The following is a 15642-nucleotide window of genomic DNA, read 5'->3' on the forward strand; positions in this document are numbered from 1 at the left end:
GCATCTAGACTGCAACATCAATTACTCTCTCTTCTGCTTCTCCCATGTCCTTTATTACAAAGCACAGGCACTAGCTATAGTAGCATCCATGTGGGTCTCCAGTACACAAAAACATAATTAACAGGTTTTTTCTTCCTTTACGGAGCAGGGAGGTTCATTATCGATGAATCAGCCTGATTAGCTCACTCGTTTTCATGTGCTTGTTTGTTTGCATGATATGAAGGCTTTTTCTATGAATGGGAGGAATGTTTAGCATCTGATTTTACTGAACGGAAAAGATTTCCCATCTGTATAATTAGCCTTATTTATATGATTAGAATTTATCCACTGGTTGCTTGGGTTTTTTTTTAGTTTGCCTTCCCTGTGTGTAGAATATTCATGTCAGGAAGTCAGAGATTGAACAAGATTGTTGTTTCTCTGTTTTTCATGTCTCTGCAAGGAATACATTTGCCACTGAAGTGCTGAATTGTTGAACATTATCTAAACACCACTTAACGTCAGCATATTTTCCTGAGTGACATGATGATGAATTCTGGAGAAAAAAATATCTTAGTGAAATTTTATCAAATAAATAATCTAGTTGTGCCAAGAAATCACATAATGACCTCAAGACATAACAGCTGCCAAGTATATTGCTTAGTATTAGCCACTCCTAGAGGTATCAAAATAGTGTACAGGGAAAACTGCCTACTTTCTCTAGCGCTTTTAATGTATCTTTTCTAAATCTAATTCTTTGTGTGCAAATGACTCTGTCTTTTACAAAGTAGCATGTATTATGCTCAACATTGTTCTTTGTCTGTCTCTCAGCATGATAAGGACAGTGGTGCATCCCATATGTATTAGAACTTACTCATTCAATTATCCAGTAAAATTAAATTTATGTGAACATGCAGGTGAGTGAGAGCATCAGACTCAGTTAAAAAAACAGTCCAAGCTTGAATGTCATCTAGATAATTTACCAGGCTCAAATGTGAAGGAATTAATAATGAACTTGTCTTTTTTTAATAGAGATTTTAAAGATTGTCTAGGTTATCTAAGAATAGCAGTGGAATTATGATTATTAGAAAGAGCAGTATAGGGTCATTTCTTCTTAATCCATAAGCAGACCTGTCAAGTAAAAGTACTCACAAGATTAGCATAGTGAAATCTACTAAGCTGATGGTTGCTTTCTTCTCTCAGAGGAACTAGCTCTCTAAGGCTTTACCATGTGCTAACCTTCATCCTTTATAATGCTTTGTTATAAACCCTGTAAAATGGAAAATACACAGGAGTAGTAAAAACTTTGGGTGAAAAAGTTCTGCTCAGTGATGTTATTTCTGATGCTATAACACAGCAGTGGAAGCAGGATTAATGGTCGGGTGTTTACAGGATTTTCCTGAGGACTGATGGAAGTAGTTTTGATGCAGTAACTAAAAATCAGTCATTGATACAGCTGTATGGCAATGGTAATACATAATGTTGTTATAGAATGCATAAATCGTGTTACTTCTGTATTGTAGTTCGATTTCCATAGCTATAAACTCCCTCCCTTACTCTTCAAATAAAAGCATACCTACTTTGCACACGTCCCTCTTGTTGTTTAAGATGGTGTAATAACGATCTGTTAATATCATGACTTGTTTTTCACATAAGTGGATATGATCACTACCATCCATTACCAGTTTTTAAATCCCTCTAGATTTGGATTTTCCACTACCTTTTATAGCCTCACCTGTCAAATATATTTCCTCATGCTCATTTCTTTCATTCTGGAAAAGCCCAGGTTGAGGTGCTATCCCAGTTGTCATTATTTCTTGGTAATTCTTTAGAGAAATTCATAAGCTTTAGTAAATTCATCCAGTAGGATATGGTTGGCCACAGAGAACTATTTGAGAAAATTCTGATATTTCAGGCATTCTCACAGAAAATGTCAGAACTGTCATTAAATCATAACTCTCTCTGGAGTGTGTCTCTATTTCTTTTAGGGCCTCTGAGATGAGCCTTTCTGTTTTACTAGACAGAAACTTTTCTTTTACAGCAAACAGCTCCCGAGTGGCATATCTAGCTGCAGTGATGTGTTTTTCTTCATTAATGCCAGTAGTGTTAACAGCATTGGATTGAATTAAGCTTTACTGTAGCAGTTAGGGAGGATCTTCAGATGATTTCCTCCAAAATACTACAGAAGAGAATAATTTTATATTTTTTTTTTAAGTCTAATGCTTAAGAACTCTCACAGAGAACTTCATTGCTGTCACTGAATTAACCGTCCACACATATCACGCAGAACTGTGAAATAAACTCTTCAAAAACATGGGTGCCTTGAAAAGGTGCTTCAGATCTGGACAAACATAAGAGACAGATTTAAAGTCCTGCAATGGGGGCTCAAATTCAGTAGCTTAATTTTAATTACCCTCTCCAGTCAGACTGGGTTGTCATATGAAATATTTTAAACCAAATGGAACACAGTATTTCAGTGAGAAACAATTGTCCTTACAATTCTGTCACTCTAAGTAGTGCTGTAGATAGCTGTATGACAATAGTATATTGCAAATAAAGACTGTTTTCCCCATGATAAAACAACCTTGGAAGGAATTACAGCAGCCAGGCTCCTGAACAGCTGATAATGCAGCTAGAGATGTGTTACTCCAGGTACCTATTACAAGAACACATTGAAGACCATGTATTGTGAGGCTGTTATGTGAGCTAGTAGAGCAGATGGAGCTGTTTCCACGGCTGTAGTAAGTAGCCTAGGAGTAGTGTTGTCATCCTTGCTACTGTAACCACAGGAGTGGTTTGAATAGTTTTGTCCTGTTGGAGAATTACTATTTGTATAAATCACATGTGAATTAAACCTATGGCCAGCTTTAATTTATACAGACTTTTACAAAACTGTAGAAATTCCACAGCAGGGCAGACTCTGCTCCGAACTCCAGTTCCAAATGGGATATCAGAAATAAGGATTATTTGAAATAAGGATTATTTGAAAACCAAAACATTTCAAAAATCGGTGATCACTTGAGCACAAATGATACTGAATTAAATCTTTTACAAAGACAATGATATAAGTACAGGTTCTTTAAATGGCACAGATCCAGTTGCCTTAGGGCTGAAATTAGATTCTAATGTTATCACTAAACAGCAGCTGCAGTCAGTTGAATAAGTGAAAGCCTAGTAGGACCATTCCTTCATCCCCTTTCCATGGCAGTGCCTTTAGACTTTCTCATTGCCAAGACTAGAGAATTATTCATTTCTTCCCAGCAGATGTACACTGAAGTGCTTATCTCCCCTCTGCCCATTAATAATTTCCATGACTGTTATAAAAGTACTTCTCAGGGTGCAAGTATAGCTTGTTAAAACAAAGCAACCCTCTCTTCCTGTCACTGCTGTGTTCAGGATGCCTTGAATCTGCTGGTGTATGGTCAACACACTGCTAGCTTTCTAGTAGTGAAGAGTATTGATTTACATACCAAGTAAGTACCTTGTAGGCATTTTTCTTTCTTTAGTCATTGTTAATAAAACACAGCTGGACTCAAATAAATTGACATCATAGTCCATACCTCCTAGCAGCTCCACTCACATCTTCTGGGAGTCTTTCTATAGCCTCCAGGATTTTTGTAAATATTTGTTTCCCTAAAAATAATTACATGATAATATAATTATTTCATTATAATAATTCTCATAATTAATTTTGCTGTGTTTAAAACTTAAAGAAATGAGATAGAACATACCACTATATTAATCTGAGGAGCATATTTTGTATTTCTTCAAGTTATTTCTGATTTTTATTTTATTGGTCTTGTTGATATGATCGGTAAACTTCTCAGCCACTTCCAAACTAGAATATTTATTTTTATTGTACATCAATAAAAACTTAGATGACAGATGAATAGCAAGAAGGAGCAGACACATGGTTTTATGCTATTTTAAATGTGAATGTGTTACATCTAGTTTGTTAATGTGAAACAATATTGATAGGCCTGAAGTATATATAGAGAAAAATGCATATTGTAAATTCAGTTTCTTGTCTTAGTGTGTAGGCTAGACACTTACCTATTTTCCTTATACTAATACAGAAGTTCTTTATTTTTAATTTTCTCCTTTTTTTAATTTTGTTGTCATTTCATGCAGATATAGAACTGTTTGTACTGGCATAACTGCATGAAAATCTCTTTAGAATAGATGTAATTTAATTTATTCATCAGTATTTTCTGTGTAGTCTTAGAAAGCAGATTCCTTGGTAGCAGTTCACAAGCACTTCTGTTTGTTTTTCTACAGCTTCATGTTTGATGAGTGGAATGGGCCAACCAATGGACTCATATGAGTAAAGTTTCAGGCAAGCAAATTCTGTAAGGTATGTGAAATATTGACTAAAATACATCCGGTTTTATTTCTCAGAAAGCATATTTTCTCAAAAATGAATAGTATTTGTTGATCAAAAAACATTGTAAAAATAAATTATGTGATTACTTAGGATACTTTTAGAAATGTCATTGGAGAGATTCCACTGTACTGTTCCTCAGTATGTATGAAAATATGCTTTTTTTTTAAAGTCCTTGCATATAGAGAGTGTTTCAAGGAAAAGTCAGGGCAGGGTGGGGTATGTCTTCTTGAAGCAGGATGAGTAGTTTTTCCGAAAAAGAACAGAACCCAATTTTAATATTCCATATTCAATACTTCATATCTTCCAGTGGTTTTTATGTAGAGATTTCAGGGGGTTCTCCTGCTACTTTCATAACAGAATATCTGTTACTTTATGTGAGGAACCCACCCTGTTGTTTCAGATAATTTCTCATGAAATTTCAGTGGAAAAAAACAGTACTCTGCCCCAGTTCTTAATGCTCTTCTCTGTTGCGGGTACTATACATAGTAGGAACAGTTAAATACTGACTTGAGCCAGGTTAATACTGATCTGCAGGAGAAGGTGGAATCAGTTACTGTTTTTACAGTTAGGAAGCACCATTCTTCCACTACATTCTTCTCCATTCTTCCTACTATATTTGACCCTATGGCAACCTAAAAAATTTTCAGAAAAGGCAGCTTGAGACTTTTCAGCAACAGGGGTTAAACTGAATTTTGCCATTTTGAGAGTGAAGCAGGGAGAACATAATCTTGTTCTCTCATCCGGATTTTAATAAAAGTGCATGGGGTAAAATAAGATCACAATTGAACTGAAGTATAAACCCACTCTTTCTTTAATATTTCAGGTTTCTTAAACCAAATCTTTTAAACAGAAAATATCTGACCTATTTTTATGGCAGGAATATATATTTCCAAAGTTTGTTTTGTCATTAGTCATAAGGTATTTAAATCTTTACCTTTAGTCAAAAAAGTAATTTGCTAAATGCCAACTCCATATACATAAATTCTGCCTTTGGAAATGAAACGGAACTATCTCTACAGATGTGTCTACTCCCTCCTGAGAGCATGCCCTGTGCAAAGACACTGGACAGCTAAGTACAGAGGTCAGTGTATCTGGGAGCCTGAGGGTGATAAAAATGAACCATGTTACCTCTGTCTCTGTTTCCCTGCTAATCCTTTTTGCCTATTAAATCACATTTGTCACCTCATCACTTCCTCGTGCTCTAAAAGTTTACTTCCCTTTACTGTGTTTTAACCATTTGTTTATCCATTTGAAGAATTTCTTGCTCTATGCCAGCTATTTTTGTAAGCATCTTTTGGCTAAGGACTTGACAAATGCCTCTGAGTATATAGCCTGGATTTCTATTGTCAATATGCCTACTGATGCCTTTAGAAAGTATTTTGATAAATAATGAGGCTTAACTTCCTTCACAAAATCTGTTTCTATCATTGCCAATAAATGTATTTGTCTATAAGGCACTCATTCTGTTTTTATAAAAGTTTCCACTAATTTGCCTGGTTTTACTGGTCTATGATTGCCTAGTTCTCCTTTGGTATCAAAGCAAATTTAGGCCAGAAGTTGATTAGCATTTTGGTGGTTAAGTCTTGAGTTTCTTAATCCTATTGGCAGTTATCATGTGATTCTGGGGTTTTCTTACTGCTAATAAAACTGTTTTGAATGTCTTCTGTCATTAAATTTGATCTGAGATAGGCTCTCTAATATACCACTGTAAAGAGATGTTCCAACATAGGAGTCTTTCCAATCTCCTCCACCAAAAACACATGCAAGAAATGCATTTATTTATTTATTTATTTATTTATTTATTTATTTATTTATTTATTCTGAAGTGGCTTTATCTTCTGTAAGCACTTACTCTATATCCTCATTATTTTTTGACCCTACAGATTCTCAACAGGATTTGTTCTTCTGTGGTTTTGATGTCTTTTTAAAGTTGTTCCTCAAACACTTTTTGGGTGTGTCATATATATTACACCTGTCAGAGTTTATGATCCTGTCTGGTTCCTTCATCTGGACATGAAACTTCTTACTTTGCTGTTTAGCAGCACCAGGTTCTTTTGGTTTCTCTTTTAAGTTTTTAGTAGGCACATTTTATTTGTCTTTGAATACTCTTTATACTGTCTTTAAGAATTCTTGTTGTCATTTTAAAGAAAAAGCAGGACTGGTCCAGTGCAGTGCTTCCAGCGAAAACAAGAGCTGCTTCCTCTTCTCCGAGTTTCCTGACTGGTCATGAAATAATGATTCCTGGCAACGTGTCCCTGTACGTTTACCACTGTCTACTGGGTGTAAGTGAAGTTTTCTGCTTACTGTCTTGTTTCATAGTTGATAATGTAATGCTAATAGCATATTTCTCTTCTTTGCCCAGAATACCAGTTCCGTAGGCTCACATCATATTAACCTGACTTAGAGGGCTTAGCTGATTTTTAAATTACTCTTTAACGTATGATGCTACTTACTGCTCACTGCAGCTTACTCCATCTTTTATATACGCTCTGAGTTTTTTTCAGTGGCTCTGATTGTTTTGTTTTCACTAGGTGTTCTGTATGCTTATTATGTCCATATTTGATATTGATACCATCAGTGAAAAGTGTGTAGGCAAGGTGGTCTGGGAGGCAGTCTAGTTCCCCATTGTATTGTTTAGACAGGTGCAGAAAAACATGTATAAGTTGTTTTTACTACATTTCTCTATAGAACTATTTTTTTTTTTTTTTATGTAGAACTGTTGCTATTCTTTGCTATCTCCTAGTTTATTATTTCTAGCTTACATCCTTTATATAAATTCTTTTAACTTTCACGGTCAGTTTTTCTGTACCCATCAGCGTTCATCCACTTTTCGGTTTCAGCAGCTTTACACAAACCCAGTTCTGTCCCTGGGAGGTGAATTACCCAACCCTGTAGCCTGCAACTTTTAACTAAGGTTTATGACAAGAGTGTATTTACCTCTTGTAAGGAGGATTTGTCATGAACATGATTTCTAACTGGGGTTCAGGACCCTCCTTCCACACAGTGGGGGCTGCTAGCCTGCAAATATTCACTGCTAGGAACACTACCCTCCTGAGGAGCTCCTGATTGCTATGTCTGTTGTGCAGTGTGGCATGTTCTTTGGACCTTCAGAGTCTTTTGCTTTCTAGTTGGATGGGCTGCCTTTCTCAGTTCACCCTGTCAGTCCTAGCTAATTGGCTGCCCCTTGTTTCCTTGCAGCTCAGATACACCATGACAGCACTTTTTTTTTTCTTTTTTTTTCTTTCCTAGCAGTTCTCTCGCAGGCAAAAAAATCTGTATCTGCTAGATTCAGTTTCCACAAAACATTGCGACTTCTCGTGGCAGAATCTGGGCTGAAGAATCTCAAGCAGACCTCTCCACAAAACCTGATGTGTTTGATACATCTTGGCATTGAAAGTGTGTCCAGTAATCTGCCTTTTACCTAGACGAGCACCTCAGCCGGTGTCTCTCCTATGTCGACTCTTCAGTATGTTGTGGTGCTGATCAGCTTATTTCTGAAACTCTTCTGATTGCGTAAGCCGTGTGGTTCTGGGTGTAACTACCTGATGAGAGGGGACAGCTCCTGGATGTGTTGAATGATGGTTGTTGCTTGCATTTGAGTACATTTGTATTGAGGGTCACCCTACTAGCAGCGAACTAAGCATGGAAGAGGGATTACTTCAAGAGTCCCAACATGTTACTTAATTACATAGATGAATTTACTGTAGCCTCAGTAGCAAAGAATTTTCACTGAGGTCAACAGCAGCATATTGGGGAAACCGATCATGTTGCAATAGAAGAACAAATATCCTGTCATGTTACACGGGCTAAGGTAGGCTGTTTCTGCCCATGTGTTGGAGTATATCAGGGAGCTAGTTAAGGCAAAATATACTCTTCTGCTGAATCTCTAGTTACAGTGAGCAGCTCTGCATGTGTAAATTAGCTGTGATTGCAATTTAAAGGATGTTGCCAATTATGGTATGCTGGCTAAAATGTATTAGAAAGATTGAACAGAGCCTTGTGTCCTTTCAGAATGAAATACTTGTAATCCACCCATTTAATGAGAACAATTACCTCAGAGTCAAATGCAGCGATATGAATAAATCCAGCAAACAAGTTAAAAAGTAAAGTCCAGCTAGATGAGAAGATGGGCAGTGTTCATGATTTGTTTACTTTAATAGATTTGCAAAGCTGAGTCCTGTGCAGCTGTTTGAAAATTTACGGAATTCATTTCTAAACCAAACCACTTGGATGATAGACATGGGTGCGATTTCTGTTGTGTCTGTCCCAGGAAAGCCTTTGTTTTTGTACTGCAAACACTCTTTAATAACAGATCTTGTGTTTAGCCTTTTGGCTTTTGAAAACAAATTATTCCCTTTTTGATATCCATCTGATTGTGATGCAACCTCATGGTTTAGCTTGAAGTTAGTATTTGTTATTTGATAGCTATTCCTTTCATAACCATGCAGCTAGGACTGGCAGTGGATTTGTACAGCTGAACTGTATATTGTTAATGCAACATAATGCTCATCAGCCGCATCTCTTGTGCATTATCCAATGTGCCTGTATGATGATACTGTTGATTTTGATTGCTTCTTGTACACAGATGTCCTTTTAGAATGTGCTTGAACTCCTGATAGATTTCCAAGTATTTCCAATTGACAGCCTCTTTACAAATACCCATATCAGGGAATATGAGCCAACATTACCATAATTATATTTGGTCATTCACACAGCCATCATATTTGAATATAATGTGGAAAACTGATTGTGCTAAAGCACAAGCATTAATTGAAGCAAATGGCAAAAAGATGTTTTCACAGTGAATGCATTGATATATGAGTAGTTTCCCAGCATTTTAATATCAAAAATGTGTTGCGATCTGCCAGCTTACTTGGTAATCTTGGATAATACCAGAGAAGCTGCACGTTGTTACTCAGCGTACTTTTTAGGGTTTTTTTGTGTTTTAGAAGCAATTACTTGCTGCCTTTCACAACCTTAGCAACAAGTGTCAGGGCAACCGTGATTTTTGTCAAGGGAAAGTCCTGTCCTGTATTTCCAAGGAACACATGGGGAAACCAGTGTTTTACTGGGCCTGGAGTGTGAACCCATTTACAGCCCAGCTTAATAAGATCTGCCTGCCCTGTAGGATTGCTGTGTAGACTAGGATGTGTATTCAGACTGCTGTCAGCATTTACGCAGTTAAAAGCCAAAGATAAACTTTATTTCATGGGGATCTCACTGATTCGTTTGCAGTCCCCTAGATACACATTGTGCCATGGCACAGCAGTGTCTGAAATACAAAATTGCAAAAAAGCAAAGCAGGGCTATAAAATCCAACTCCATTTGCACATTACAATTCTGAATTGGTTAAAAATAAAACACTAACTAGTTACAAAGAAGAGCTACTGAGAATCCATTCAAGATTCTATAAGTAACAGAGTTTGTATCTTATGGAAAGTCACATGCAGTTCAATCAATCAGCATTTCATTTTCCATTATACTGTTGGCATGACAAAGCAGGGAAGTGTTGCTGGAGTTGATACTCTGACTCTCTTATCTGTGTCTAGAATCTGGTTCATATTGGCCATGGGAGTGTTTTAGATAGTATTTCCATCATGTTATTGCCCAGTCCTGATTCCCTGGCAGACTGCCAAATCTTATATATTTTGCTCCTGCAGGATTTTGCTGTCTCCCTGGGCTGTGCACAGTTTGTCTTCTTTGCTTTTTAAGTGGGAAATACTTTGTTGGGGGTTTTGGGGGTTTTTTTGGTTGGTTGGTTGGTTGGGTTTGTTTGTGCTTTTTTTTTTTTTTTTCCAGAGAGCTTGAGGATATTTCTTTCTCACATTTTTCTGTATTAGTGTGTAATTTTCCTTCTTTGTGAAAAGAGGTATTGCTCGGATAGTTCCCAGAAGTTATGGCTACCATTAAAATTCTTTATTGTTGTCTTTCCTGTTGTGGGAGGTTTCAAGGGGTATTTACTGGGAGGGAGGGAAAAGAATGAAGGAAATCTGATCGTATTTGGGGAGGGTTTCTCCATGAGGAAATAAATTGTTTTCTGTTCAAGCATCCCACCAGGTCCTAATTGACGCTGTAGGTAATTACATCTCATGCTGAGGAAGCTTAATCATGCTCTTCTTTGAAAAAGTGTTTCTAATCCCTAACATTATTAAGGTGCAACATAATTTTTCAATACAGATAGCTGTTTTTTTTTTCTCTAAGGTGACCAAATGAGCAACTTTTTATGTTTCTCTCTGCCTTGTGTAGATGTATCATGATACTATAGTGTTGTAGTGGATGAAAATTAGGTACAGTACCTCTTCTTTCCTTAAAATGTGTCCCCAGTTGGGGTTTGCAGACTTCAGCTTATATGTCTTATGTGTGATTATTAAGAGAAAATGTGGTGGCTAAATGCACAAATAGAAAATGCCTTGAGGTATAGAACTGTATTTGGATTTCCAAAAAGTTCAAATGAGGTCTCTCACTGAAAGCTTTTAGAAGAGCTAAAAAGCCAAAGGATAAAAAGAAAACATGACTTGTAGATTGATAAAAGACAAAAAAAGAGTAAAGAGTTAATTTGCACTGAGCAGGGACACTTACTAGCATGTCCCAAAGAAATCTCATCACCTACTCAGAAAAGGGTAGCAGTAGAGTGAAGCATAAGCTGAATATGACATTATTTGCAATAGTAAAAATTAAACCAACTATGAAGAGGTGTACTGGGATTTCAAAATAACAAGTGACTAAGGGACCAAGTGATAAATTAAGCCCAGGGTTGATAACTGCAAAGCACTGGACATTTGGAGAAACCAGTCTTATTCTGTACAAAATAGCTCAGCACTGAGCTAGTATTTCTTGCTTTGGATAATTCTATGACTCTATCAGTGTGGTGCTCAGTGTCTTCATCTTGACTGTTAAATACAGTTCTGCCACCTCTCCCCTCTTAAACAGATAAAGGAGGAGCCCAAGAAAGCTTATGGTGTTTTTGAAGCTGTTCCATACAAGAAAGGACAAGGTAAACAAGAAGTCTTCATCTGGAAGGAAAGATAACTGAACTAGTGAAGTCTGCAAAACAGTAAGTAGAAAACAGACGGTGAGTAGGGAAGGATTAGTAAATGTTTTCCCAGTGGTGACAGTATTTGGAAGTGGATTTAAAACAAAAAGGAAATAGTCTTTTTTTTTTCAGTCCTATAATTAATCTGTGTGACTTGCTGCTCAAAAATGTTGTGGATACCGAAATTTTAGCTGGATTAAATACAGTATTATAAAGGCACGTTCATGAAAGAAAATACTGGAAGATGCTGTAAAATACGAAGATACAACATTCTGCTCAGGTAGTTTGAAGGGTTTGTGAGATAAAAGATAAAATAAGCTTGCTGTGGTTTTATATTCTTCCCCTAAACCGTCACTGTCAGAGATAAAGTGCTGTATGGACCTTTGGTCTGAGCAAGGACAGAAGGGTCATGTCATCAGTAAAACATCAACACGTTACAGCAGTGGCTGAAAACCTCCAAACCCTACTACTCTATACAGATTAAAATAGGAATTGTAAGTGTGCTATAGCCATTGATATAACTGTAGAATTTGGCCAAGTAGCCCACAAGAGAAGCAGTGCTGTTCTGGGTTACCCTGACTCTTTTTATGGCCATATTTCTTTTTTAATTTTAAGGTATAAAATTATTGCATTCCCTTTCTGTGAAGACCAGTGGTCTGTGAACCTGGTTACAGTGTACGTTCCCCAGGAGACCTGGAGTTTGAAGGCCTTCTCTATAGAATAACTATACTCTTTCTGTCTTTCATCTAGAGAGTATTCTGGCTATGGAAATCTGAATGACCTGTATTTGGCAGTCTCTACAATATGGTTAAACAGCTGATGCCCTCACTCAAGCTCCTCCATCTCTGTTTGGAACTGTGGTGCTCAAGCAGAGATGCTGCTGTCTATAATGGAAATGGAAAGATTATACTTCTCCATGGAGCACATTTTAGTTTTGTGGAAATACTGCAATGAGCTTCTGCCATTGCTTATGGTCTTTTCTTTCACAAACACTGTAGCAGATTGCAGTGCTCTGACTATTAGGACAGAGATATTGATTTCCCAGGAAGGCAGTGAGGTATGCAAAAGTGATATGTTTCCATGGCCCCTGTTACTGAGCAGATGGGCTGCTGCTTCTCATACTAATTGAACTATTTCAGTCAACTGCGGCTTTGTTCCCAAGTATTAATCCACCAGCTTTGAGGCTGGAACTTTGAAAGAGATAGTTTACCATGACCAGGTGGTCTAGGCAAGCATGGCTATCGAGGTGTTGAGTGGATTTTTTGTTTGTACATATCTTCCTGTTTTGACGTCCAGTAGCCTCAAAGACTCCAGCTGGAGTGCAAAACTACAACTCATCCTTATCATCTTGCAGGTGTCCTAGACAGATGGAGATGTCATGGAAGTGCTTTTGAAGCACTCCTTCTTTTCTAACTACCATCATTACTACCTTTTCAATGTTACGATACAGTAACTGGGCTCCTGCCAGCACAGCCAGCCAGAGAGGTCTCAGGGAGAGCCAGGAGAGAGCATAGGCTGTAGTGGAGAGAGAACAAACACCTAAGTTTTGAGCAAATGCTTTATGTTTGCCTGGAAGTCTGCTATCATGCCCCTCCCACCCAATAAGGAAACAAATATTCCAGTTTTGTAGAAAAAATTACTACAAGACAAATGAGTAAGTTTAAGCCATTGACCAGGTATTGCTGTGTATCAAACCGTCTCTGTTAGACACTGATGTATCTTGGAAGGGGTGTGAAGAATTCTGTTACACTGTATACAGAAATATCTTAACTCTAATAAGAGCTTAGCTAATAGGCAAGAGGCTGCTCTTCTACCTCTGCTTTAAAACACATCATCTGTAATGCCTTCTGGTATGTAATGACTTCCATGCCACCAGTCTGTTAAAATTCATAAATAGTCTGAAGTACTTTGGGAACTTTTCCAAATCTGTTTTTAGCACAAAAAAATATCATCCAACCTGTTGAAACTATTTTTTATTTTTTTTTTTCAGGATCAAGTATTTCTTTAAGAGTTTGAAGGGGACAAAGCTTCTGACATGGAATTTAAGGGCTATATGAGAGTTGGATGCAGATGACCTTTCCCTGAGCTCCTTAAGAACAGAGGAGTTAGTTGGTGTGAGACCATCCTTCAAGGAAGCAGAGGATTGAAATCTGTTATCTGAATTAGTCAGAAGAATGTCCTTGGTCCTTGTCTCCAACATCCCAGCTACTGCCCTAGGTGTTATATATTATTCTTTGTTGTTGTCGCTTTTGCACAAACACTGAAATCTTCATGGAGGAAGCAAATGAGATAGTTGTGTGCTAGTGGAGACACAGGAAAGTGGGAGATTTCCCTTGTTAATACCTAGCTAGTAATAAAATGTAGGACTGCACTAGCGGAAGGTGTCTGATACCTACTCTGGGATGAACAGTTATTTCACTAATAGGGCATCACATAAATGTAGAATAGAGAAATGGTGATGCTAGGACTTGGACTGCCGCCACCTTCACTGTGAGAACGAGACTGCTATGTTTATACATCTTTATCTTATCTTATTATACTTCTTTATCGTATCGTCTTCTGGAGTGAGACTTCTTAAAAACCTACTTGCTCTTTACAGGATAGGAAAAAAAGCTCTATCAATTGTTCTGCCTCACATGTTAAATCGGAGTTATATTCCAGTGGAGAAATTGCATCATCAACCTATTTTTAAAATTCTAGTTCTACCTTGTATTGAGTATGGCTATTATAATATCCTTTCTTCTCCCACAGGCAGCAGGAGCTTTTTACATTCCATTTCCCTACAGCATCCTGGAGAAAGCTGACCTCCTGACCTTATTTAAACTATGTTGGTCAGTAATACTGTAGTCATTTTGCCGTTAGAGGAAATGAGCAGCAAGCCGCATACACAGTCCATATCCTTATGGAAGAATTAGGATTGTGCCATATCTATGCATAGTCCTGGCAACTTCTGCCGATCCATGTGCAATGACAGGACCTTTTTAGGAAACTTTATTTTAAATATTCCCAAAAGATATTGCAACCATAAGAATCTGATGAGGTATCCTAATCAAACTGCCTGTGATGTGAAGAACTTCAGACAGCATCCTACCCGTCAGACCCCTGGTAATTTGTCACCAAAGGAAGTTGTGCAAACACAACATTACCAGCAGTCCTGGAACAATTGCAAGAGATCTTTTGACCAGAAAAGCATGTGTATCTTTCATCAGTCATTAATATTTCATTAATATAAATGAGCTTACATCTCATTACAAATAGATGAATGAAATATAGAATATTGAATAAAATGTTGCTCTCAGAGTAATAAATTAATGGACTTATATTTTGCAGGAATGCAGTGAACTGTATTTATCCTGATATAGCTGCTTTATTTTGGATCATGGGAGGAAGGCTGGATACTCCAGCAGACGATGCAATTTTGGTTCAAATGTGCAGTAGTGATGATCACAAACAGGGATATTGCCTCATGGCTACAACAGGATCAGATTTTTCTGTGCTTCCAACACTCCAAATATGCCTAAGAAGCTTTTTATTTTTTATTTTTCTCCAAAATCAGGAAAAGCAAATATGCTACCCCTCTTTGCTCATTTCCCTTTCTCCTCTTTTCTGTTTCATAGTCTTCACTGCAATTTGAATTGTTTTTCTGCCTGGACAGAAAAATTAGAGTTTTTGTCTAGACAGGAGATCTCTACTCTTTCTGAAGACAGTTATTTAAAGCACAGTGTTAGAACAACATTTATCAATGTTGTTCACACTACACACCCTGTCTAGGCACAATCAAAACTCTTGTTCCTCACCCTTCAGTAAGAACCAGAGTGAAATATGGTCCCTACCCATGAGTGCTAATAGTCTGATTTAAAATGTTGTTCAAGGTAATGTTGTAGAATGCATCTTTCCCTCTACAGCCTTAGGCTGCTGCCACTGTGCATAGACATGTCTTCAAAGGCTCCTGATTTAAATTCTCCCCAGTGCCTGCAAGCTGAGAACTGTGGCTTGGATGCATGGAAAACCACATTGATACAGTGAGTGCCACTCTGATTTTGATCACTCTCTCATGATAACTCATGCAAATACTTAAAACAGAACCACAACCATTGCAAAATTGTATTTTGTGACTGGTTTATAAAATAGGTCTATCTTTTGGGAACATCTTCATTATACGGATGATTTTGTTTCAAGGAAGCTAAGTGAGATGGATGGATATAGTCAGATGAGAGTCTGTTGAATTTTATAGTGTTGAATTTTTCTG

General features: G+C 37.4%; 1 long non-coding RNA gene across 2 annotated transcripts in view; it reads left to right on the top strand.

The window, feature by feature from the left end:
• The window catches only part of LOC136010161 (uncharacterized), a 203314-nt gene extending 188546 nt beyond the window's left edge, over positions 1-14768 (top strand). Inside the window, exons 3-8 of one of the 2 annotated variants that reach the window (XR_010610773.1) lie at positions 4255-4330; positions 5380-5441; positions 6508-6642; positions 11291-11414; positions 12144-12450; positions 13384-14768. This is a non-coding gene — a long non-coding RNA (uncharacterized LOC136010161). The remainder of the gene's footprint in view (positions 1-4254; positions 4331-5379; positions 5442-6507; positions 6643-11290; positions 11415-12143; positions 12451-13383) is intronic. The other variant, XR_010610774.1, reaches the window with a different exon arrangement.
• Positions 14769-15642: the final 874 nt, after the last annotated feature.

The sequence above is a fragment of the Lathamus discolor genome, chromosome 3 (genome assembly GCF_037157495.1).
Source record: "Lathamus discolor isolate bLatDis1 chromosome 3, bLatDis1.hap1, whole genome shotgun sequence".
Taxonomy (NCBI): domain Eukaryota; kingdom Metazoa; phylum Chordata; class Aves; order Psittaciformes; family Psittacidae; genus Lathamus; species Lathamus discolor.